This window comes from Lathamus discolor, chromosome 3 (genome assembly GCF_037157495.1).
Source record: "Lathamus discolor isolate bLatDis1 chromosome 3, bLatDis1.hap1, whole genome shotgun sequence".
Lineage (NCBI taxonomy): Eukaryota > Metazoa > Chordata > Aves > Psittaciformes > Psittacidae > Lathamus > Lathamus discolor.
This window is the reverse complement of record NC_088886.1, coordinates 109,654,841-109,678,600: the sequence shown is the minus strand read 5'-3', so window position 1 is coordinate 109,678,600 and position 23,760 is coordinate 109,654,841. Positions and strand designations below refer to the sequence as shown.

Below are 23,760 nucleotides of genomic sequence, written 5' to 3'. Positions count from 1 at the left end.
TAAAGCAGTTTTTATTATAAAAAAACCCAACAGCACCCTTATTCTGTTTGATCAACACACTGATAAATCCATCAAGTGAAACACATTTTAAAGGTTTAGCATTTTTATTTTCCACTTCTCTTTAAAGAACAAGGAAAGGAGGTAGGGTTGCTCTGAACAACGTCCTTGCTGTGTATCAGGTTGCTCCAAGTTGGCTTTATTCCTTGTGTTTATAAAAAATATGGCTGCCTAAAACAGAATTGTAAAGACGCAACCACAGTGCAGAAAACATAAGCCTGAGAAATGCATTCGAATATTCTTAGAAATGAATCCCCTTGTTACTCTTTTCAACATCTGGGTTAGCTTCTGCCTCTTAATTTAAGGTGGGCTGTCCCTCTTTTATGTCACTTAGTCTAGACTGAGAAGAGTGGCACTGCCCAAAAATGAATCCTTCCTATTCTGGGCTTCTCCATTCTGCAGTCACCTGCTCTTCCTTACTCTGTGGAAAAAGTCCTGGTCCTATGTGACTGTTTTTTCTGACAGCAAGTCCAGGCAAAGCAAGGGTGACCGCATTCTTTTCCTCTTCCCCTCTCGTCCTTAAGGTCCATTGGTTAGCATTTTTTTTTTAATGTACTTTTGTATGCTCAGTCTTGGCTTCAGCCTGTGCATCTTTTGTAGCGCTCTAAAAGTGCCTTTCTAGGATCTTGCACATCTCGTAAGGATAAGTACTATATGGGCTCCTTCCTGCTAGCTTTATAACCAATCTGATTTTCTGAGTTTAGTCCAAATATTGAGCAAGTTACTGTGGCTGAAGCTGAGACTGAGCCATGTCCAACATCACCTCCATCCCTCAGACAGAGCTGTGATTTTCCAGACTCCCTTCTCTGGGCTTCAGCCACCCTTCTCTTTGCAAGGTGCCTTGCAAGTACCAGCAAATAGGAGTTTCTTGACATGAGCATGAAATCTCACTGGTGTTCGCAGGCCTGTGCAGTGCAGACATGGAGCTAGGTTCTCTACAGTTGCTGCCTTCAACTTTTTGTGACTTGCAGGCACCTGAGCATTTTCCATTATAGGTGCAGACCTTTTATTCTGACCTTAGCCTGCCAGCAGCAGGCTTGCTTTTCTCTATCACCTTCCAGTGAGTGATTCTCTGAGGAGCTGTGGACTGTGAAGCTACAAAATTGTATTCAGTTCTGTACTGGTCTACCATCAGTAAATTTTTATCTGTCCCTTTATTTATGGCACCTGCCTGATACACTGAGCTTTGTCTCTTTACAAGTCTCATCAGTCTCTGGAACTACAATCATCCATTTTATCTCAGAGGACACACTCTTTAAAATTTATTTATTTGCCTCTGAAAGAGATACAGGGCACCAGTATGCTTCTGACACAGGCAGCCACCTTTGTTTCCCCCCTGCTTTCACAGGGTTCTTCACCACAACAATTAAATCTTGACCAATCAAAAACTGGGTATGAGACAGTATGGAAACAACTCACAGTCGAGAGAGCCAAGTGAGGCAGGGACAGTGGTCCTTAGCAGAAAAACCTGTTTCAACAAGAAGAACTTTTGCTGCCTGTGATTCTATCACCTTCCTGGCTGGCTGGAACAGAGGCTCCATCCCACCAGCCTCCCAGCTCTGTAAAACTACAAATTAGGAGCAGGAAACACCAACCTTAAGCCATTCCCCCTTGTCCTATCACTACATGCCCTTTTAAAATGTCCCTGTGCATCATTCTTGTAGGCCCCCTTCAGGTACTGAAAGCTGCTCTAAGGTCTCCCTGGAGCCTTCTCTTCTGCAGGCTGAACAAGCCCAGCTCCCTCAGCCTGGCTTCCTAGGAGAGGTGTTCCACCTGCCTGAGCACCTTTGTGGCCTTCCACGTGGTAAACCTTCTTTTCTTTTATCATGCTTTTAGCACTCAGCAGGGTGGCACCCAGGAGCTCTCAGGAGTGCTGGTCATCAGCAGAAGGATCTGTGCTGCACCAATTCCTGTCTGCTGGAACTATCAAAAGAATAAAAAACCACAGTTTAAAATACTTCCTTATAAAAAGAAAACTATTAGTCCTGTTTAAGAGAAGGGGGAGGGGAAGACTTCTTAGGCTCTCTGTTTTGCATCTGCAAGCATGTAGTGGAATATGCTTGGATCAACTGAGTTAGCAATTTCTATCAACTTGAGCTTACAAAAAAATTTATTGAATGCACTGAAGAGTGACAAATTAACCTTATAAAAACAAAAGCTGGCCAAGTTTTCTTTACAGATACTGCCTCTTCTTTTTGTGGGGCTGTTTGTCATCAGCCAGAAGAAAAAATGTCAGGACTTGATTTGTGGGCATATGCCTACCTGAATTCCCACTGTTTCATTACCACAGAAAAGTGGGAGAATGGGGAGGTGTATGAAAATACTGTTGCATGGTGCAGTGATAGAATCATAGAATAGTTAGGGTTGGAAAGGACCTTCAGATCATCTAGTTCCAACCCCCCTGCCATGGGCAGGGACACCTCACACCAAACCATGCCACCCAGGGCTCTGTCCAACCTGGCCTTGAACACTGCCAGGGATGCAGCATTCACAGCTTCCTTGGGCAACCCATTCCAGTGCCTCACCACCCTTACAGTAGGGAACTTCCTCCTTATATCCAATCTAAACTTCCCCTGTTTAAGTTTCAACCCGTTACCCCTTGTCCTATCACTCCAGTCCCTAATGAAGAGTCCCTTCCTAACTCCCTTCAGATTCTGGAAGGCTGCTATGAGGTCTCCACGCAGCCTTCTCTTCTCCAGGCTGAACAGCCCCAGCCTTCTCAGCCTCAGATACGGGAGGTGCTCCAGCCCCTTGATCATCTAACTTAGCAAGCCTGAGGCAGTTTTGATGCTCACAAATGTCTTCAGGAAGATGAAAGATGTTTTCTGTAATTAGTGCTCATGCACAGAGTTCTGTGTTTGTGCCTAAGAAAAAACAACCTGGAATTTTTCTGCTAGTCTCTTAGCTGTATGCTATACAAATTGATGTTAAAATTCAGCAAATACAACCCCTGCATTAAATTTAATAATTTAATAATTAAATTTAATAATTTGAAGACAAAAACAAAACTATGAATGGAATGAGTCCAGTTGGAGAAAATCGTAACCATGGCTTTGTTGGGATCACAGAATCACAGAATCACAGAATCCCAAGGGTTGGAAGGGACCTAAAAAGATCATCTAGTCCAACCCCCCTGCAAGAGCCTACGTATTCTCTGAAATTCTGGTTCCTGGTGTCTGTTACTGACATCTGGTATTTCCCTTTAGAATGTGGCTGCCATGCCACATCTTTAGTAGGTAACCTTGCTTTATTTTGTCAGGGTATTTTTTAAAAGGACAAATGAGAACTTCCCCATGAAACCAAAGTAGACACAAGACATCAGATCGTGATGGTGTGACTGTGAGCAGCATTTAGATACCTCAGATTATTTCTCCCTTGCACTGTGTTTTATCATGAGCAAGCTTTATTTTGTCCACAGTCAGTGTGGCTCCTCAAGAAGACTGGAAGGTCTTTGCCATGATGTTAACTGTAGACAGCAAAGTGCTTGGGGGGATTTTTGAGCTCTCTTTTTCTAATGGTATTGAAAGCAATGGAGAGTGGTTCAGTGAAAGTTTCTCTGCTAGCACAGATATCAAAACAAAGGACCTCATGGTTCCAATATATTATCTCTTCTTTCTCGAGAACATGCCTGTATGCCTGTCAGTAATATGCCAAGCAGGAAGGTCATAGTTTTGTTCATATTTATTCTCTTGTTGTGCTGGAGAAAGAGTTGGCTTTTGAAGGACCTTAGAAGCGGTGCTTCGGTTGCCGCTGCAGTTGGAGTTGGTGTTCACATAGGAGTAAAGACAGCAAGGACTCAATGAAAAGAGAGAGAGAAAGAAGAAAGACTCGGATTCAAAGCAGGCTCAAAACCCGCTTTCCATTTTGTATCTTACAAATGCCCATTATGATTACATTTAGGAGAAACCAAGGTAGGGATGATTTGTCTAGGCAAGGAATATTATTAAACAAGTCAGTGAGTTAACATATATATTCCATTTCCTGCTTAACACGTATGCAGGTTTTATGTGAGCTTTTTAAACACCACATGTTTTTCTGTTTGAGGCACACTGGGAGGTCTGGCCAAGGTTTAGGTCTAGGTCTGTGTTCCGTTCCTTTCTGCTCTTGGTAGAAGACCTGTGTGAGGATTTTCAGAGTATTGAATACACAGTGTTTAACGTTGCAGTTATATCCATGATTTGCAGAGGGCAGTCAGTCTTGTCATGTAGGGGCAATTAACTGGGGAGTTTGGATGTGTAGAAGATTACTAATGCATAATCTACTTTACAAAATTAAGCACAAATGTGAATACTAAGGTTTGTTCATCAAAAAATTCTTTATTGTAATCATATTTTATAAGAAACTGATGCAAAATAGCCATAGGTAGGAAACCAGGTGTGGTGCTCTACAGTGCACCCTTCTGCGTTTAAGATGGCACCCAAAACCTTTCAGCACTGAAGATGTGTGCAGAAATTTTGACATTACAGTAGATGGGATACCACTTCAGGCAGCAATATAACTAACGAGCCATTAATGTCTCTTCTTCTTTAATGCGTGTTTTTGCTTGTATCTATTGTAACATATGTTCTGAACACAAAATAATTACCTAACTGGCAGTTCCTCCAAATTGGTCTTTGGAAAATTCTCCAAGTGAGAAAACAGCAAAAATGAAAAATACATTTTAGCTTTCGTGTTGACTAAAATGCACTTGATTAGCAAATAGAAATAGTATTTGCTAGGGAAAAACATCAGAATCTTTAAAATTTATTGCTTTCTGCTAGCATAAGTGCTTGTTTTATAAATCTTGCAGTTTTATTTTAGTAACTAACCAAACTTCTTGGGAGTAAAATGCCTTTCAGCTTCCAGAAAGACTTTAATTTAATCTCAGAAAGTGATGGGAGACCTGTGCCTTGTCCCACCTGACACTGGTGTATACCCACAGTAATTCAGTGTATATGTACCCAATGCAGCAGTAGCTTGCGCTTTTAACCAGCTCATCCTATTAATTCTAATTTTTCTGTGTGACTTGGTTTACTGCATGAAAAAGCATCTTAAGACTTGTACCCAAAAGATCTGGTGATGTACATGGAATATTGCCTTGTTGGTGAAACCTAATTGGAATTGGCAGCAAATTGCAGAGGCTAATCCTGGGTCCTCATCCATATGGGCTCACTGCAAAGTGGTAACTTGCTCAGTTCAATAATTACTCTGAGTAATTACACTAGCATATGCAACAATAATTTTGGCAATGGAAATAAAGTAAAATAACTAAAATGTGAAGGCTTAGAGATCTAGTTTCAAATATAATGGTAAAATCATCCTCTCTCTCCCCAGTTAATGGCTGCATCAATGGTAGTTCTTAATTTTGTGTCTGTGGAGGATGTTGCTACGTACCTTGTGCTGTGATTTTTAAGAATCTGCATTATCAAGTTGGAAAAGATGAACTAGTATTTGTGGTTGCTTAATGTGGCATTTGGATGTAGAGTGATCTGAGTGATTGCACAGTTTGCGCAGTCCTCCACTCCCCCCCCCCCCCATTTTTTTTTTTGCTGTCAGCAAGAGCAATTACACAGAATTAGTGATTGTTCAAAATGGAACTACCTGCTTCTGCCTATAAATCAGAGCTGCGAGCTCACAGTATTTGAAGTTGTTCTGTGTGACACAACTGCTCATGTCTCATGTTGCTCCTTATATTTCCGTAGGCTTTCTGTCTAGGTGTAATTTCTGCCTTCCAGGCTCGTGTAAGGAAAACAATGAAACAGTCATGTAAAAAGTTCATTGAGGTGGATTTTAGTGTGGCCTGAATTTGACAGAGCTGAAAGCTGTGGCAGATATTTTGGAAATCCCATCCTCATCCTGATGCACCATCTCCTATTTCTGTTTGGTATAGTCATAGAGGCTTCAAGTCTGTTACAGACACATGGTTTCCATCTTTGTGTTTCAGCAGTAAGAGTTACGTATCCATAAAACTAAGTTGTTATTTTTTTTTCTCTAAAGTGAATGTAGAGCTGTGCAGTTGCATCACTTGGCAGAAACAGCTGCAGGTCTACCTGTTCCTCTTGGAAAAGTAAGAGCTGTCATTTGCCACCAAGTGCTATGTATGAACAGTAGTGGAAGGTAAAGGGGAAAAAGAGATCAAACACAGTTGTAGTGCTGTGTCAGTGGTTAAACATTGTTCCTGGAAGGTTTCAAATGTGGGAGGAGGGTCTGAATCTTTCCAGTATCTTAATGATAGAGTGAATGCAGCTGCCATATTGATGATTGTGGTTCCCAGTTCTGCCTGTGTCAGCTACAGTGATGGCACAGCCTCATTCAATGTGTAATCTGCTTTCAGGAGTCTCATGCAGTAAAGCATGAAGGTCCAAATTGATAAGGTTTCACAGCACTAGCTGTCATCCAGAAGGATTACAGACTGCCTGGGCTCCGAATCATGGCTCCTCTGGATCCCTGTGTGGCAGTCAGCGCTCTGACATGTGTTGTGCTGTGGGGCTGTTGCTCAGAGCCCTTCTCCCAGTAGTTCAGCCTGTCCTGCCTCATCAGGTGCTGGCATCTCAGCAGCCTATTTGTTCCAAATGCTTTGAGACAGCAGAATGGTTGCAAAGAGATTGATTTGCAAGCTAAACTTTTTTTCTGGTGTTCCCTGAAAAAGGAAATGCAAAGCCTGTAGGGATCCTTTTAAGACCAGTTTTTACCCAGGAAAACGCCAAATTATGCATGAATCTAACAATTATGCTTCAATTTTTGCCCCACTGCTAACAACTGGCTAAAAGCAGCACCCAGTCATCCTGCAGGTCTGTAGTATAGCATTAGCATTGGGGTCAGTTACTTGATAAGTGTCAGCTGCCATGTCAAATTAGAGTATGTGCCCTAACAACCGTGTTATATCAATGCTAGTAAGGGGCTGCCTCAGTGCAGGCTTTTATAAAGTGCTGCATTAACCTCTGCTGCCTTGTGAGTGAATTATAGTCTGTGAAAGCAAGTACCTATGTAGCCACATGCTCCTTCTGGTTTTCTTAATTCTCCTCTACTGCAGATTGGTAGATTGGAAGTCTGGTGGCTTCCCAGCAGGACAGCTCCCTACCAAAAGACCAACCAGGGTGGGAGAGGTGTGGCCTGAGATAGATTGTCAAGTTTATCCAGGTCCCAGATTTATCTTTCTCAATCTTCCTGTTCATCTCTGCCTACCCATTCCCAGTCCACTGGGACTTGTTACATCTGCAGCTTTCTACTCTTTCCAATGGCAGGAGGCAGAAACCCTCAGCAGGACTAAAATGATTAATTCCTACCTGTGCCTGAACAGATCTGTCATCCCCTTCCCTTGTGGATCTTACCCTTCTGAATATGTGACTTGTTTTTCAGTAGTTCCCCAGATTCTGTGAACTGAATTGTTCTGGTTCGTCCTAGGCCTTTCTCGTAGGATTTGTGCCCAAAAGCTATGATGTCCCCAAAACTGAGATAATAAATACTAATGGGTTGTATGTTCAGTCTCTGGGTTGTATCTCTTACAAGAACTGTAAAAATCCTTAGCTACTGAGAAGTAAAGAGAAAAAACCCAAACAATATTTTGAGTTTTGAGGGAGTAAATTACTTATGTTTTCCAAGGCAACTATTCCAGTCAGAAATGGGGTAAGTGGAAAGAATCGGTTGTAGATTAAAATTGTGCAGTATGTTGTTCCAACAAGTTCAAGTGCCCTGAATAGCTACTTTCAGAGAGGATACACAGGGACAAACTGTTTGTAAATAGTATGCAAATATGGCTCCTGTGTTAATTTGCTACCCTGTCAGCAGCTTTGTAGAGATCCTCAGGAATTATTCTTAATAAATTGCTCATAATTGGTTCCTAAATGTAAGGAAATAATCAGCCCTCACTTGCTGAATAATTTAAGTCACAAATTGGGAGTGCAGTGGTAATACAGATTTTGGTTCTGTAACCCATACGTGTCTGTGGAGTTACACATTCAACACCAATAAAAGGTAGAAAAGTTGAAGTGATATGTGATTGAATTGAGCTTCTTTAAATACATTGATATTAAAAAAACATTGGCTGAGCAGCTCTGTAATCAAGAGCTAAGCATTCAAGAGAAGTAAAACAAACTATACTGCAAACCATGCCTACTAGTCTGAAAGTATTTGCAATTTTTCACCATCAGTGGGGTACATGTTCCTGATGCTGATCATGAGTTTGTAGCTCTTGTTTTGTGATACAGTTTGATTATTTTCCAAATTACAGCGCAGTGCTGCTTCTGTAAGTGTGTGTGTGGAAGATAAGAGTCGACGAAGTAAGAGCAGTAAATCTTCTGTGACTTCATTTCACTACCAGATTGTTCTGGAGAAGAGCAAATAGGAGAACTTGTTACAAAATCTTGCAGTGTTTGGTACAACAGGTTTAAAATTTTAATGCAAACTCACTTTTAATATTAAAGCTTTCGTTCAACTTCTTGCTTTGCTTTTTGCTTTCTTAGCTTTTGTCTATTCTTCCCTTGCATGGAATTGGGTATAAATACATGTGGCTATTAATGGATGTGATTGGACAAAGTAAATAGCAATTGGTTGTGGGAACAATGGAATCTGGACCATTGAAATCCCTTAACAATGCAGCTAGAGGAGGCCTTTTCTCCTCTCTCCTCTGTGAGAAATGGGTATGAAACAAGTGCATGAAATTATGCACATACCACATGCCTTTATTTTATAACATTGCTATTTTCCCAATTGCTAATAAACACAATTATCTAAGTAAGGACAATGTAAACAATAGTAATAAAATTTAAGTTAGGTAAGTGTATAATGAATGCTTAAAGGTTTTGTCTTTCATTATTGTGCTTTAATCCTATAAAGGAAAACCTGAAATTCAATATGTGGAATTAGAAAACAATTTTCAGGTTAAAAAATGCGATTTTAGTGTGAAGTAACTGTAGTTGTTCCAAGTTACTTATCTGCAAATCAGTGATGTTTATTGTTAGAATATGCCTAAAATTGATAATCATATTTCAATTTCCACATTTCCTGAGACCTGGTGTACTTCTCAGCATATCCCTGCTTTTTTTCCCAGTTTCACCTGTCCAATGCTTTAGGCACATCAAACACTTAAAATGCAAAACAGAGAACAGAGTGTATTACAGAACCTCAGATCTCCTGAGGGGGTAAGGATCCTTCAGCTTGTGGTGACATTTCTCCCATTGCTTCTGCCTCCCAAACTGTGCCTCTAGAGAGAGGGAAGAGGTCATAGAAACAGGAAGATTAATTTCTTTGTGACCTGAAGTTAACCGAATGAGGCAGATTTAAAGGAATATTTCTGCTTCTTTTCCCTCTTTGAACTGCGGGGATCCATTTATCATTTTATTTGTGTTAATTGGAAACTTGACTGGTTGTTTGCATCTTACTTTCTGTTAATCAGCATGTTCAGTACAGTTTGCCAGAAGCTGGGCTTCACTGAACACTGGCTTGGGATCCAAGGATGAATGCACTGGTATATGCTGTCATTTGTCTTGACAAAAGAAGCCAAGAATTAATGAATTAATTGATGGCAACATTAAATCACTGTGGTACTAGTTGGTAGTTCAATGTTTGCTTTTACAGCTGCAGGTTGCATGGGCAAGAGACCTGAATGCATCCAGCCTTGGCTAGACTGGCTGTCCACGTGACAGCAGGAATAAATTAATGTGTTCTCCATATATAGCAGGTCTTACAGGTGGTTGTCTCTCTGATGAAATGCCTTCTGGACCCCTCAGGATTTAATAAATCCCTTTCTCCCATCTTAAAGTTTCCAAAATAAACAGCTTTGTGGGAACTGGCAGAGATTGAAGGAGAGGGGTCACATCTTACCCCTATTCTGAGCAGAGGGGTGCAGGGAAGCAAATCCTCTGTGTTTCTCTGCAAAGAGCTTTCCTCCTCTGCAAACACCTGAAAATCAGCGAGGAGGAGCACCTCTGTGAAGCCACAATGATGCTGTGATCCTTCTTTCCATGGGAGACATGCGGCCAGGGCTGTCTGCTACTTTTGGGAATTGGGCTTCTTCATTTTCTTCTTTGAAGGGTTTATATACTGGTTTGAGGGCTCTGGCGGCAGGGGTGACTTGCAGAAACAGTGGATTGCTAGGTCTGACTTTTTGGTGCATGTATTTGGTGCATATAATTTCAAAGGATGCTATGTGTGGTCCTGGAGCCAGGCAGGGTGGAGAGATGGCAGGTTGTAACACATATGTTTGATGTTAAAATTAGTAACTACTCTGTTTTGATCTTGCTTGGTGAGATTTTGAAGTGTCACTTTGACTATTAGTTTTTGCTGTGTTTTCCAGTCTGAGAAGAACATTTCTTCCCCATTGCTTCTTTATCTCCAGCCTATTTCAGAAGTTGCTCTGATGGCGAAGTGAGCCTGAGCTACCTTCTCCACTTCCTTGCTTTTTCTCTCCTCCTAAACAGACACACAAACCTAGTTCATAAAATAGAGGAAGCATGTGTCTGTACTGAAAAAGGCAGTAAGCACTGAAAAAGTGCTTTTAAGATCGTGTCCATGTAAGTTGCTAACATGCCAACATACTTGAATGGGCATTTCTGTGGGTATGTTTGAGGTTTGCATGCCTTTCCTCCCAAGATGTTCTAGGTGGACAATTCAATTCATATATTTTTCTATATTTTATTTTTTCCTGGCATTTTTATTTCCTTTTTGAATCCTGCCATTTTAAGGTATCTAAAGTAATGTTTCCTCTCATTGTAGCCTGCTTCAGTATCATTCAGGCATAAAAGTGGAAAAGCGCTCTGCTGAAATGGTTAGTTTGGGATTTAAAGTGTATTGGAAATGGTGAACCCTACTGTAGTAACTCTTTGCTTTTGGTTTGTTTGGGAAATTCTTATTTCCTTGTGTTTGCAGAGATTCAGTTAAAAAAAAAATAAAAAAAAAAAAAGCATCAACAACACCACAGATAAATATAAAAATGAAAGGCAAGCTGCCAAACACGGTGCCAGCGGAAAGGAGAAGGTATCTTCCCTTTCTTAAGCATGTAGCCCTCAAATATGTAACACTCTGCCTAACTATTGAATGCTTTAGATTGCCTGACAGATGAATGCTGTTTCCAGAATGTCAGCTCTCTTTCCCCCAAGAGGAACACAAGGCAAGATCATCTGAAGTTGCACACAGTGTGACAGGGATGGGAAATGTATCCCAGACTGGGTCTTGCTCTGGGTAGCTGCTGATGGTATTTTCTTTGTGTTCCTGACATGCAGCAAGTGAACAGCCCTGTGCCTGCACCCTGTCCCACCTGTGCTCCATGGAGACAGGATCAGGGCCAGCAGCAAAAATGCTTGCAAATCTCAATATTGTATTTACTAAATCCATATTCTGCAATAGTGTTGCAAAAACTAAATGCACTTTGGTATCTCTCACTTTTAAAAAAGCAAGAGGAAGGCTGAGGAGTATGGAGGGGAAAAGGGTGTGTGGAGGAGGGGATCGGGAATGAAAGAAAATAGTTTGCCTTCTGGATAGGCCAAGATTTGGACCTAAATCCTTAACACTTAATCCCAGACCTTTTCGTATGTTCATGGAGCATTATATATCTGTTGCCCTAGCCATCTTTAACTGTTCCCACCCTTTTTCAGTAAGGGACAAGAACCATATTGCTTTCTACTGTTGCAAAAGTGGCCATAGAACAACATAATTAATGCATTCTCCCTGATGCAGACCACAGGCACTCAGATCTAAGGCTGTTGTGAGAGCTTTTTCCGGGTGACCCTTCCATTAATCCTAATCACTAAAATGGATTACATGCCGAGGAGTAATTAACCAGCCTTCAGCCTAGGCAATATTACAGCTTCAGTAGACAGTAGCCAGTCAGCATCTTTCAAAGAGGTGTTTTAGGCTCAGGTAGCTGGTGGACCTTCAGGTAGTTCACATCACAGTTAGGTCATCTGAAAAGTGGCAGTCTTACAGGTGGGGTTGAATAGATTATTTAGAAGTTGTAAATGCCTCCTAAATCTGTGAACTGCTTGTGCCACTTATTTCTTGGTCATGGCTGTGTTGCTCTTGGCAGTGGGAAAGGCAGTAGGGAGGGTGCAGAGGGAGTCTTTAAGAGTAGCTGAAAGTGGTTTTGATTTATCAGCCAACTCTCTGATTAATGGCTCAGCATGACATTACTTATTTGGTTCCAGACCTCACGTTTCAGCTGGCAGCACAATGAACTATGTCCCTGCAATTCAGTTGGCAGCAATATGGTCCTCGTAGACAGCCAGAAAGTGTGAGTAGAAGCTATTTAGGTTCATATCCTGAACTAAGTGTAGAGCTGTTGTGATTGTTTCCCTGAGGAAAACATGAGAAAGATAGTTAATGCACCCATTTGCCTCTTCTGCACAGAGACAGCAGCAGGTTTGAGGATGTTTTGGGAGTAGAGAAAAATGCCAGTGTGCTCTCCTAGTGCAGAGTCTTGTACCACATCGTATCTCTGTCCACATCTTACTTCACCATCTTGGGTAGAGGGCTTCTGTGACTGGAGTGTTGCTTTCTGTGGCCATACTGTCTGAAGAGACACATCAGTATAAAACAGTGTGATTTGATTGGGTCTGCTGGATGCCGGGTGTTATCCAGAGTTTGCACTGAATGGCTTTGGTAATGCACTGCCTACATTAATATCCTCTTTTCCTTTGTGGACTGTAGTAGCCTCCAGTGGTATGGTGGTGTGGATGCTGAATATTGCTGTATCAAGTAATATGCACTTCTCATAGTGTGTAGAGGAAGGAGGGCTGACTTGGCTTTAGGAGGCAGTGGTGACATCTACATTAGTTGAATCCTTTGCTAGTTAGTATCACAAAAGGTGAGCAGGGCTTCTAGTTACTATTTGCTATAACCCGTTTACCCAGAAAAAGTTCTCAACTGTAGTTCCTTTAAAGCAGTTTTGTATGCTTTATTTAATGCAGTCAAATTTGCAGAGGCTGAAGCTCAAAGTTGTATTAATAATTTAGCAACAATGGTATTGTTTTCTATTTCCAAATCATATTTGTAGAGGCGGTGTTCAGTCCTGAGATCATCAGGTGGAAAGGCTTGCCCATCCAGAGCTTAATAAGTTGGTTTTTAGGGAGCACGGCTTCCTCCCATGGGTGAGTTTGGAGTATCCTCACTGTGTTTCTCTGTGAGATAGTTTGCATCACTTTGATGACAAATACAATGCACTACAGTAAACTATAAAAATCATCTGTATTTATGGCTCTGCAGTGCTGTGCAAGACACAGTTTTCTATCCACTAGTGTTCATTATAAGATTATATACCTGTTATTAAGAACCTTGGGAACTGTCAGGGCAATTATTGGTTGTAGGAGGAAGACATCCACTTGGAGAAGTAGGAAAAAACTTTATTCTCACTGCTCAGTGGAAGAAAAATTAATATATCCTCTTGGGAAATAGAGAAGAATTAGTTCTTGAAAAGACAATGCTGTTCCTAGGAATAACCATAAATAACTCACCTCAGGAAAAATCTATTTAATAGTTCAGTGTTGGGACCCCTTTTTGGCTTTTTCTTCTCCATGTCTCATCTCCCTCTGCACTCAGGAAAATTAAACAAAGCAAACGAGATTTATGGAGGATTCTGTGTTTCTTTTGCTTCTTTTCAGAAACTTTTGTCTGTAACCTTTCCAGCTCTTTTGTGTTCTTCCTTAACTAATGCTCCCTTCTGCAATTTTAATCTTCAGCTGCGGGCTTTAGTCTAGTGTGAACTTTCCTTGATTTATACAAGCATGTGTATTCACAGAGAGCTCTTGTTACTGGTGGGTCTGCTATATATTAATGAGGGCTTGATTCTTCTTCTGAATTTCATACCCAGAGCAGTTTGTGAGCTCTGGTATATCATTTACTTCCTCAGGAGGGGGTTTGGGGAACAAATGGTCCTTGAAGCACAAGTGACTGAGACACACAGACTCTTTGGCTACCTCATGGTGGAACCTGGACTGATAAAAGCTTCTGCTTTGCTTGTAGTGCAATGGAAAGATGATTCCATTTCATATAATGCTTTCTAACAAATGCGTCACCTGACTTAGCTGAGATTTGTGAGAAATGGATAAAAAGCATAGGTGTGTATGTATCAATGCTGGGGAGAAAAGCCTGCAGCCTTTTAGCCTGCATAAATGAGAGCAAAAAATACTTGGTGTTGGTGATTACCCAGTAGAGCTCCTGGGTTTAGGTCCAGGAATGACCCCAGAGGAAGGGACTTTTTTCCATGCAGAAGGCTTCATGGTGAAATAAGTGATGTATCATTTTGCATTTTAGTAAAATCTTTGGATGACTCTTTGGTATGTGCTCTTACAGTAAATGCTGCAGTATTCCAAACATGCATAGAGCTTCTCAGTGTGACACAGGGAAGTATGTATATATATAGGAGTTTTGAAGCTTCTAGACAGGAAGAAGTGTGAGGTCAACCAGAGTAAAATGGTTGTAATTGCCGTCCCTGTGACAGTACTGACAGAGAATTGAATTGCCAGTGTTTAGCATTAAGTACTCATGCTTTAGGCTTCTGCGTAATACCTGTTAGCATCTGCAGGCTCTTGCCCTGGAGTGTGGACATGAAAGCAAGTATTTGCCATGTGAAAATAATTTCAAACATGCCCAGCCGTATTCCCATCCAAATTCGTACTAGTGCTTGACAAGTTTGGCTTTAATGTTTGGTCCCTTCACTTTTTTGTGTACTATTCATTTGAATAGGAGGACTAAAACTTCTGGCTTGCTGAGGAAAACATGCTTCACCGCACTGTGTAGCACAAGGCTGCAGACTGTGAGCTGAAAAATTGTTTGTAGGCAGATCATAAGATCTGTCTGCTTTATTTTCTGAAATTGCATGCCCAGAGAGCAATATCAGGTATTTTTTCCCCTCTTACACAGTGAACAGACTGGCGACATAACGCAGAAGCAAAATGGGACTTGCCAGTCTGTATTACCTTCATTAGTTAATGTCAGTGTGCTGATTTTTGCTTCTCTTCGATGTCTACAGACGGTAATAAACCACATTTGACTGAGCCAAGTCAACGGGCTGATTTGTAAACATGAAGTAGCATTTCAGATTTTTAAAGAGCACACATTGGATTAACCTGAAGTAGTGCAGATTGCAGCTACAACAAATGAACTGGAGTTTTGCTGCTTGAAAGTGCAGCATATACTTTATGTGTGCAAAACTAATTAAAACTCAATTTGCTTGTGATTTCAGAAGAAACTTCAAATACATTGGACTGAGAAATCCCATGCCTCTATATTACAAGGCATTTCCAATCTTGTAATTTTCTGTTGTGGTTTAAGCTCAGCCATAAATCACACAGTCGCTCTCTCCGCTCCACCCCCCCTTTTCTCCCCCCCTGCTCCTAGAAGGATGGGAAGGAGAATTGAAAGAATGCAACTTGCACGGGTTGAGATAAGACCACTTTAATAACTAAGGTATAACACAAATCACTACTGCTACCACCAATAATAATAATAATAAGGATAAAGAAAATAACAACTGAAGAGAATACAACACCTCACCACCTGCCCAACAAGCTCGATAAAACCCAGCCCAACCAAGCACCGACCGATACCTCGTCCAACCTCGCAGTGCCCTAGCCCTTCCGGGTAACTTTCAGTTACACCCTGGGCATGATGTGCTTTGGTATGGAATACCTCTTTGGCTAGTTTGGGACAGGTGTCCTGTCTCTGCTTCCTCCCATCTTCCCCTCCTCCCTGGCAAAGCATGAGACTCACAAAGTCCTTGTCAGACTAAAACATTTGAGTGGTAGCTAAAAACATCAGCGCTGTTCCCAGGCCGAAAGTCAAAACCACAGCACTGCACCAGCTGCTAAGAAAGAGAAAAAATGACTGCTGCTGCTGAACCCAGGACATTTTCCCAGTTGTCAACTTTGATTTTAAATAAGAGCAAAGCAATCTTTTTTCTCTATCAGCAATCACCCAGCAAGACTCATAACAATAAGTAATTATTCTTACCTTTATATTTCAAGTGAATGGTACCCAATATTGTATAAAATCTCCAAACATTCTCTCAGCCCTTTTAGGTTCTCTTGTCTGTGGAGGAGGTGGAATATTCACCATGTTTGTACAACATGAGCAGCCCCTGTTAGTCTGATCTCCAGTCCTCAGGATATCCCCAGAAATGCTGCTACCTGCTACTCTAAGCTTACTTTTCCAAAGAACAGTGTAGTTCTTATATATGCACATTTTTTCCCATTCCTGGTGTGGTTCAGAAATCCTCAGCAGCCTTGTGAGCTGTTACATCTCTGATAACTGCAGAGGTTCAATCTACTGGGTAGACTCTTCTGGTCCATGTTTTCCATACTGGTGTGGATTCAACCATGTTGGATTTTCTAAACAAAAATGAAATGCAAGTCTGGTGAAAATAAGATTAAAAGAAGAATGCTTTGAGCAACCTGGTCTAATGGAAGATGTCCCTGCCCATGGTAGGGGGCTGGAACTAGATGATCTTTAAGGTTCCTTCCAACCCAAACTGTTCTATGATTCTATGACTTTTAAGTGCTTACCACTACAAGACCAAGCTGGCCTGGTACATCTGCTGAAAAAAAGTCTGCTTTGTTGGGCGTTCCCAAAACACAAACCAAGTAGACTGGCCCTTCTTTCAAGAAAGGTGTAAGTCTGAGCTAGTTCTAGTCTTATTTTAGAAAGCTAAGCTAGACATGCCTATGCTCTAATTGCTGTATATGGGAAGTGTTTTTTTGGACTCACATGCTGGTCTTGCCTAAGCCTACCAAGCACGTAACTGTACAATTTTTCATCTTTCATGACACCCTTTAGCAGTGTGTCTGTCTTTGCTGCTTTAGAAACAAATTCTATGTAAAGTAAATATGCAGGTCTGCAAGAGGAGGGGAAGAATAATGAACGGCTTAGTTTACATTAAGCCCTGGTTCCTCGCCTCAGACCTGCCACCTTGATTCTTAGGTGATGACATTAAACATCTGGCTCCTAGATGGTGAATTTGCCTTTTCTCTGTCTCACAGTAACGACTCTATTTTACAAATTTAGTTTCTCTGTCTTCCTACTTTTTATTCTTTGAATGGAAAAAACTCCTAAAGTTCATAGTGCATATATATTTTTCCAAGTTATCAAATCCTTAATATTCTCCAAAACAGCTCCCCTGTTACCTTTCTCAGCTAGCAGCTGCTGTCTGGAATGAGGCATCCATACATGGCCTTCAGGGAAACACAGCTCTGTATTTTAGCTGATTTTTTTCAGCCTCATAATCCTTTTACTGGCTGTGAGACTGCCTGATCTGCAGCAAGGAAATGCAGATGGTCCTGTCTGGTTGGCAAAGAATACGTTCAGCTCAGCCTTCTTTTTTCTTTGAGTTGTATGCAAACCATTTCTGCTTGTTGCTCTCTCTTTTGATTTTCCTGTAGTGATTTCATACCCCCTTGAAGAAAGCAGGGACAGGATCACATTTAGCTGAGAGAAAGGAAGAAAGTATAGCCTAAATCATCTCACTTTCCCTAAGCATTCCCACTCGGGTTGTTATGTCTTTTTAGTCACAGGCAAGGCAGAATTACTGTTTAATCCAACCTATAAGTCTTGCATACTTTCCCTGTTGCTCAGTGAACTGTTGATTTTTTTTTAGAGCTGTTCTTGTATGCTGCAGAAGAAAACAGCCCAGCTTTTGCTCTGGATAGCCATGGAGATCTCAGAGCTATGCTCATTTGCAGTGTGAATGGGGAGTGAATGTAAGAAACCATGCTGGGCAATACAAGAGCAAAATCTATTAAACAAATGGAAGCCATTATTAGGTACATGTCCTCTACAACTTCATTTTGGAACCTGCATCCTCCAGGCATGTGAGGGTCTCTGAGGACTCAGTGGTTTGGTTGGTATTGACAGTTTCTCATATTCCTGGTTCTCTTCTTGATTGTTCTGGATGGTTTATGACACACTTGACATTTTTTATAAAATTTGTGCTGAGACATTGATGCTATTTTCCCCTCTCTCCCTAGCACAAAAAAGCTGTAAACTGTCTTTGCTTCATTCATAGAGCATTTGAGATCCTAAATCAGAGTTAGGAGTCTTCTCAGTGCAAAGTAGACTAAATAACAAGCTGCAATAACTAAATAACAGACATTCATCTCTCTCTGAGGCTGCAGTGTAGAAACTGGAAGGGTAGCAGCTTCCAAGTCTGCTTGCTGCACATTCCTTTCCCTCTTCACAGTGCTGAAAAGTGTTCAGGCTCATAGCAAAAAAACCCCTCTGCCATCTCAGTTTGCTCCGATAGTATATTTCTCTGTGCTGCACTTCCAGTGATAGCCTTTTTCTTGGACACATGTCTGGCTGCAGTTCTCTCCTCCTAAAAACCTTGCTCTGTGCAGTGAATCGGACGGTTTTGTTTTCAGCAGGTATTTCTGCCTCAGATCAGTGGAGAGTCTCTAGATCATTTCACTCTTTTCTGTAAAGTGATTGAATACCAGCTGGAGGTGTAGCAAGGATATTTTCACCTGTCAAGATTTAAAACAGCTACATTCAATATCATATTTGCTTGTGCTCCTGCTAGAGAAGCTTTACGTGTAAAGCTTAAAGAGAACAGCATTACTGCTGTATGTACCTGTTCTGGAGGCTGATGCTGATATGCCAAAAGAAATCCCACTGTGGTGCCTGCAAGGATGTCATCTGCTTGATAGGAGCCTACTGGGATGCCAGCACTGCATGCCCTGGCAGATGAAAGCATGAACCACCCAGTCTCCTCATCTCAAGGATCTTGCTGCAAAGCATGACTTGGGAGAAAACTGGGAATGTATATGATAAGTAGGATGGGCTGGCAGCCACCTTAAAGAGGCATTACTCCACTGTGTTGGGCAACTGGTTTCTCAGTTTAGAAGGTTAAAGTAACTAATGAAAGTTCCTAAGTTTGTTTTTAAGGTGGTTGGGAATCCAGCAGTGCCCCTCTTGGAGAATTATTTTTTGTTAGATGGAAAAGGGTTTGTTTTCAGAAGAAATTGTTTACTTTTTGCCTTGTGGGGGCAGGGGTAAGAGTAAAATTTTGAAGTCCTATTTTATCCGTAACACTTTGCTGTCAAAAATGTTACTAAGTTTTATTGGCCAGTTATTCCAAACCTCTTTTGTGTCTGGACAAGAAATGAAAACAAAATGCTGCTGGTTCTGTGTAACTCAGAAACCTGGGCTTATTGAAGGTGTCAGCTGAAAACGCTGATCCACTCAAAGCATTTTCCTGCTTCATTTGAGTCACTCAACTGAGAACATTGCCTGTTGGCCCAGGCTGTGCTTTGAGCTTTCCTTCCAGCTGCCAGGCCCATGAAGGTGGCCATAGTTCAGTCTCATCTCAGATACTTATTTACCAGTGAAACATGGAAAATAGGGGGGAGAGGAGTCATGCTTAGTGAGCATGAGATTTGTAATCATATGTGTAGACTTACGTGTTACTTGGCACATGGAACACTGTGTGACGTGTCACATTTCCAAAGACAGGGACAATGGAAATATCAAGAATACTTATTTTTTCCCCATCAGATGTGCATCTTTAATTAGTGACAGTAATCATAAAATTGTACAGTCCTCTTAGCTCCTTTTTATAGGTAGAGAAAGAAGATAGGAGTGTAGGATACTTCAGGTCAGAAGGGACCTCAATAGGTCTCAAGTGCAGCTTCCTGTTCAAGCAAGCTCTGGGGTCAGACCAGCCTGCTTAGAGCTTTATCCAGTCTGGACCTAAAAACCTATAAGGATGGAGCCTATGCAAACATCACATGCTTAGGCCAGAGTCCTTCATGTTACTGCCACCAATGGCCACGAAGCTGGTAGAGAGCTGCAGAGTCAAAGGCATTTGTCCAGACTAGCTCTGCTCTCTCTGCTTGGCCAAGCAGTGTGGGCTGGAAGAACCAAATAAAATAAACCAGATTATTTTAGTCTTCAGATTTTGTGAATTTGCAACTTCTGTATGAAGTAACTTTCTCAATTTTTTAAAAAATGTATCTGTTCTTTTATCATTGTCTTTAAAGCACATGATTATCATGGGTAAAAGGGAGAGAAGGGAATGATGGTTTTGCTGTTCAAAGGGATCTCAACCTCTGGTTTTGTTCTGGGGTGCTTCATAAGAGATGCAGTGACCGCATGTCCTGGAGTCAGTTACCACACTGCATACCAAATCTGGTTTTCATTTTAATTGAAAGAATAAATTAAAATTGACCAGTCAGTTCCACTGTTTTATATGTAGATAGCTTCAACATTATTTTTTCTTTCTTTCCCTAACATTTTGAAAACCTCCCAAAACACTTTGAAAAGCCAGGAAATGAAGGCCAGAGCTCTAAACAGCAAGGGAGGAGGTTTGCAGGGAAAATAAATTTGGATAGCATGATCTAACAGCTGTTTAGGGCAGGTGAACAAAATAAGTCTCTTCCCAGTGTATTCAACAGAAAACATCTCTGTGCCATAAGAGAGATGAAGTTAACTCAGTTTCTTAGAAGGCCTGAGAAAAAAATAATAAATTGGGGTTTCTCAGCATTTGAAATATGTTAGTAACAAAAATGTTGGTATGGAAACTCCAAAGAAGAGTGTAAAGTTTCTTGTCTGTTGCTTTGTTTTTCGGAGAACTAAGTCTGTGCAGTTTGGAGACCATAATAAACCAGAGATGCTTGTAGCGCTGAGAGCAGATCCAGCTTCCTTCATCCAGCTCCCAGCCCAGCTGCCATGTTTCAGGCCTGCTTTCTTGATTCCTCCTTTCTTTATAACTGGTTTCTTCCTATTTTGAAAGGTGGTGTGCCATTTATCAGAGTTTCAAAATATATCTGGAGCTTGTTCACACTTCCCAACCTAACTCTAGGTTGCCTGAGGGACTGCTGTGGCCCATTTACTACAGATAGTGTGCACAGCTTGAAGAAACAAGATCTTGTATTCAAGTGTGGATTTATACAAAGGGATCTCTGATATACCTGATCTGAAAGCATCCATACCCAAGGGTGAGCTGGCTCATGACGTTTAGCCAGGGTAATAAATTACTCATGGACTAAATTTATTCTTTTAAGTGTAATCTAGTTCCTGCGAACCTTCCATTGCAGTAGAGTCCTGTACATTGTATCTGCCATTGTACAAATGCATTTGTGAGTCATGCTCACAAGAGCACAAGAGTACCAAAAAGGGACAGTTTGCGCTTGTGGTGTTGCAGTCACAATTCCAGATTAATTGCCGCTCAGCAAAAACAGGAATTAGAGACAAACGTTTAAACGTTGTAACTTGGCAGGGTGGACAGCGTCCTGCCACAGAATTACTTGCTAGGGGAAAAAGCAAGGTGTATCTGAGGTTGTTGGGTTTGTTTGCTTTTGAAATTGAAATATATTATTTATTGAGACAAAACTGAATCTTGAAAAAAAAACCACAACTTGGTTTGACTTTGTGGTTTTTTTTTTTCATATTCTGCCTGCCTCATAGCTGTTTGAGTCCTTGTATCTTTGTTTGCCAACTCACACCCTAATTTAAGAGGTTTCTCTGGCAGCTTTATTCACTATCTTGCAGATTTTAACATGGTCTTAGAGCCTCATTGCAACCAAACTCATTATATGGTGCTTTTCAATGCAAGTTTCACAATCCTACATGCACAGCTTTAGGCTGAAAGAAACCTCACATTGGCAGTAATTTGCATAGTCACAGAATCACTGAGGTTGGAGAGAGTTTTGCAGGTCCATATGCCTAAACTTCTGTATTACAGTTGTAAAGATATCGGAAAGAGGATTTGTGTATGTGTACATATGTATATATTCTTTAAAGTTTTGCATGGTGTTTGAGGATGTGCATCTCCACTTGGAAGTGTGTTGTGGTTTAACCCTATCTGGCATCTAAATACCATGGACCCGCTCGCTAACATCCCCCCACCCCTACCCCCAGTAGGATGGGAAGAAGAATTGGAAAAAAGGTAAACCACATAGTCTCAAACAAGAGCAGTTTAAAAATTGAAATAAAATAAGATATAATAATAAGAATATAATAACAGTTGTAATGGAAAGGAAGACAGCCAAAAGGGAGAAGTAAAACCCAAGAAAGATAAGTGATGCACAGTACAATTGCTCACCACCAGCCTGACCCCAAGAAAAGGTGGCTTTCCATCCAACTCCTCCCACTTTATATACTGGGCATGACATGCTACAGTATAGAGTATCCCTTTGGCAAGTTTGGGTCAGGTGTCCTGTCTGTGCTTCCTCCTGGCTTCTTGTGCCCCTCCTCACTGGCAGAGCTTGGAAAACTGGAAAGTCCTTGACTTAGAGTAAGCACTCTTCTGTGACAACTGAAACATCTCTGTGTTACCAACATTATTCTCAGACTAAATAAAAGAAACGACACAGCACCGTACCAGCTAATGCGAAGAAAATTAATTCTATCCTAGCCAAAACCAGGACAAAGTGGGTCCTCTGTGTTCCAGCATTAACAAAAATCCTTAGAACAATAAAAATCGTACTAACAACACGTACCCCTCCATCCCATCCCCCCGGTTTTGTATCTTCCCAGACAGAAGTCACTTGGATTGAAGTAAAAGTTACCCACTTAATTTGCTTTGCTTAATTTGCTTTTAATTCGCTAAACTCTTTGGTTGTAGAGTTTACTTGTGAAGGTCACAAGAGAAAATAGTAGAGAATTAACATCCCTGCAAAGGCAGAGTAGTTCTTCTGGGATAATTAATTAGCAAGCCAGGCAGTAACAATTTGCTTCTCCTTTCAAGAGGAATGTTAACAGTGTACTTTTCAAGAGGTTTGTTTTACTTGGGGATGTAAAAGGAGGTTTAACCATAACCCATAGAGGCACAACTAAATCTGAAGTGTTAATATCAGCCCAGCCCTTTTACTTCTTTGAAGGTGAAATCTTGCTATGAATTGCTTTGGGAAGATCTTTTGTTCTGTTAAGCAGTCTCCAGCATGACTTTTCTGCCCAATAGCCTTGTTTGCTGCTTTCTTTGTGCACATCCCAAAGCTACATTGTGATGTGGTATTGTCCAAGATAGGCTGACTTTTGGGACAGCTTTGGTTGGTTCCCAAGTTTTCATCTACCAATCGACTCAATATGTCTTTACCTGGTTTATTTTCTGTCTACTTTGACACACTTTAATGTTTCTGGTTGCTCTGCATACTTATTCCCTGCTCTACTGGCTATGCCTTGTGCCCTTCACACTTTGCTTCACTTTCCTGCCTTTCATATAGGTTTTAGTTCCTACCTTTAAAGCCCAGGGGAAGTTTGTTTATGCTTTTTTTCAGATGCTTTCAACCCTCCAAGCTCTTCTCTCTCTGCTCCTAGGCTGCTGTTACAGATTTTGGAGATCGCCTTCTTTATTTCCATTTCCTATTTTTCAAAATATTTCTGCAGACATGGTAGAAATTCATATGCAGATCTGCTCTTATCTCCAGTAATCCTTTCTCAAGAGTGAGTCTTGATTTAAGTCCAAGAAGCGTTTATTCACTGTTTATTCACTGTTATTCACTGCTTAAGGCTGCTGAGATTGTACGTGTTGATTCACCGTTTCAAGCCCAGTTTCAAAACCACTTCTTAAAAGCAAATGTTAAAAAGAATAGTCACAGCATGTAATTTTTGAAAAGGCACAACGTAACTTCCCCCATGTTGCTAGCAGGTCACAAACAGTGAGGTGAGGTGGGGCAGCATGGGTTGGTAGATACTTAGTGGTTTTGGCCATCTCTTGTGGACAGCTTGGCATGGGTTTCCGCTGATGTCAGAGCGTCCATCCTGTCTGCTTAACTCCTAAATAAGCTTAGGCACTGGAAATTC

At 41.1% G+C, this 23,760-nt stretch overlaps 1 protein-coding gene across 9 annotated transcripts in view; it reads left to right on the top strand.

The window, feature by feature from the left end:
• Nucleotides 1-23,760, top strand: part of PRKG1 (protein kinase cGMP-dependent 1) — a 490,458-nt gene that overhangs the window by 158,847 nt on the left and 307,851 nt on the right. The gene's annotated exons all lie outside the window — the stretch shown is intronic.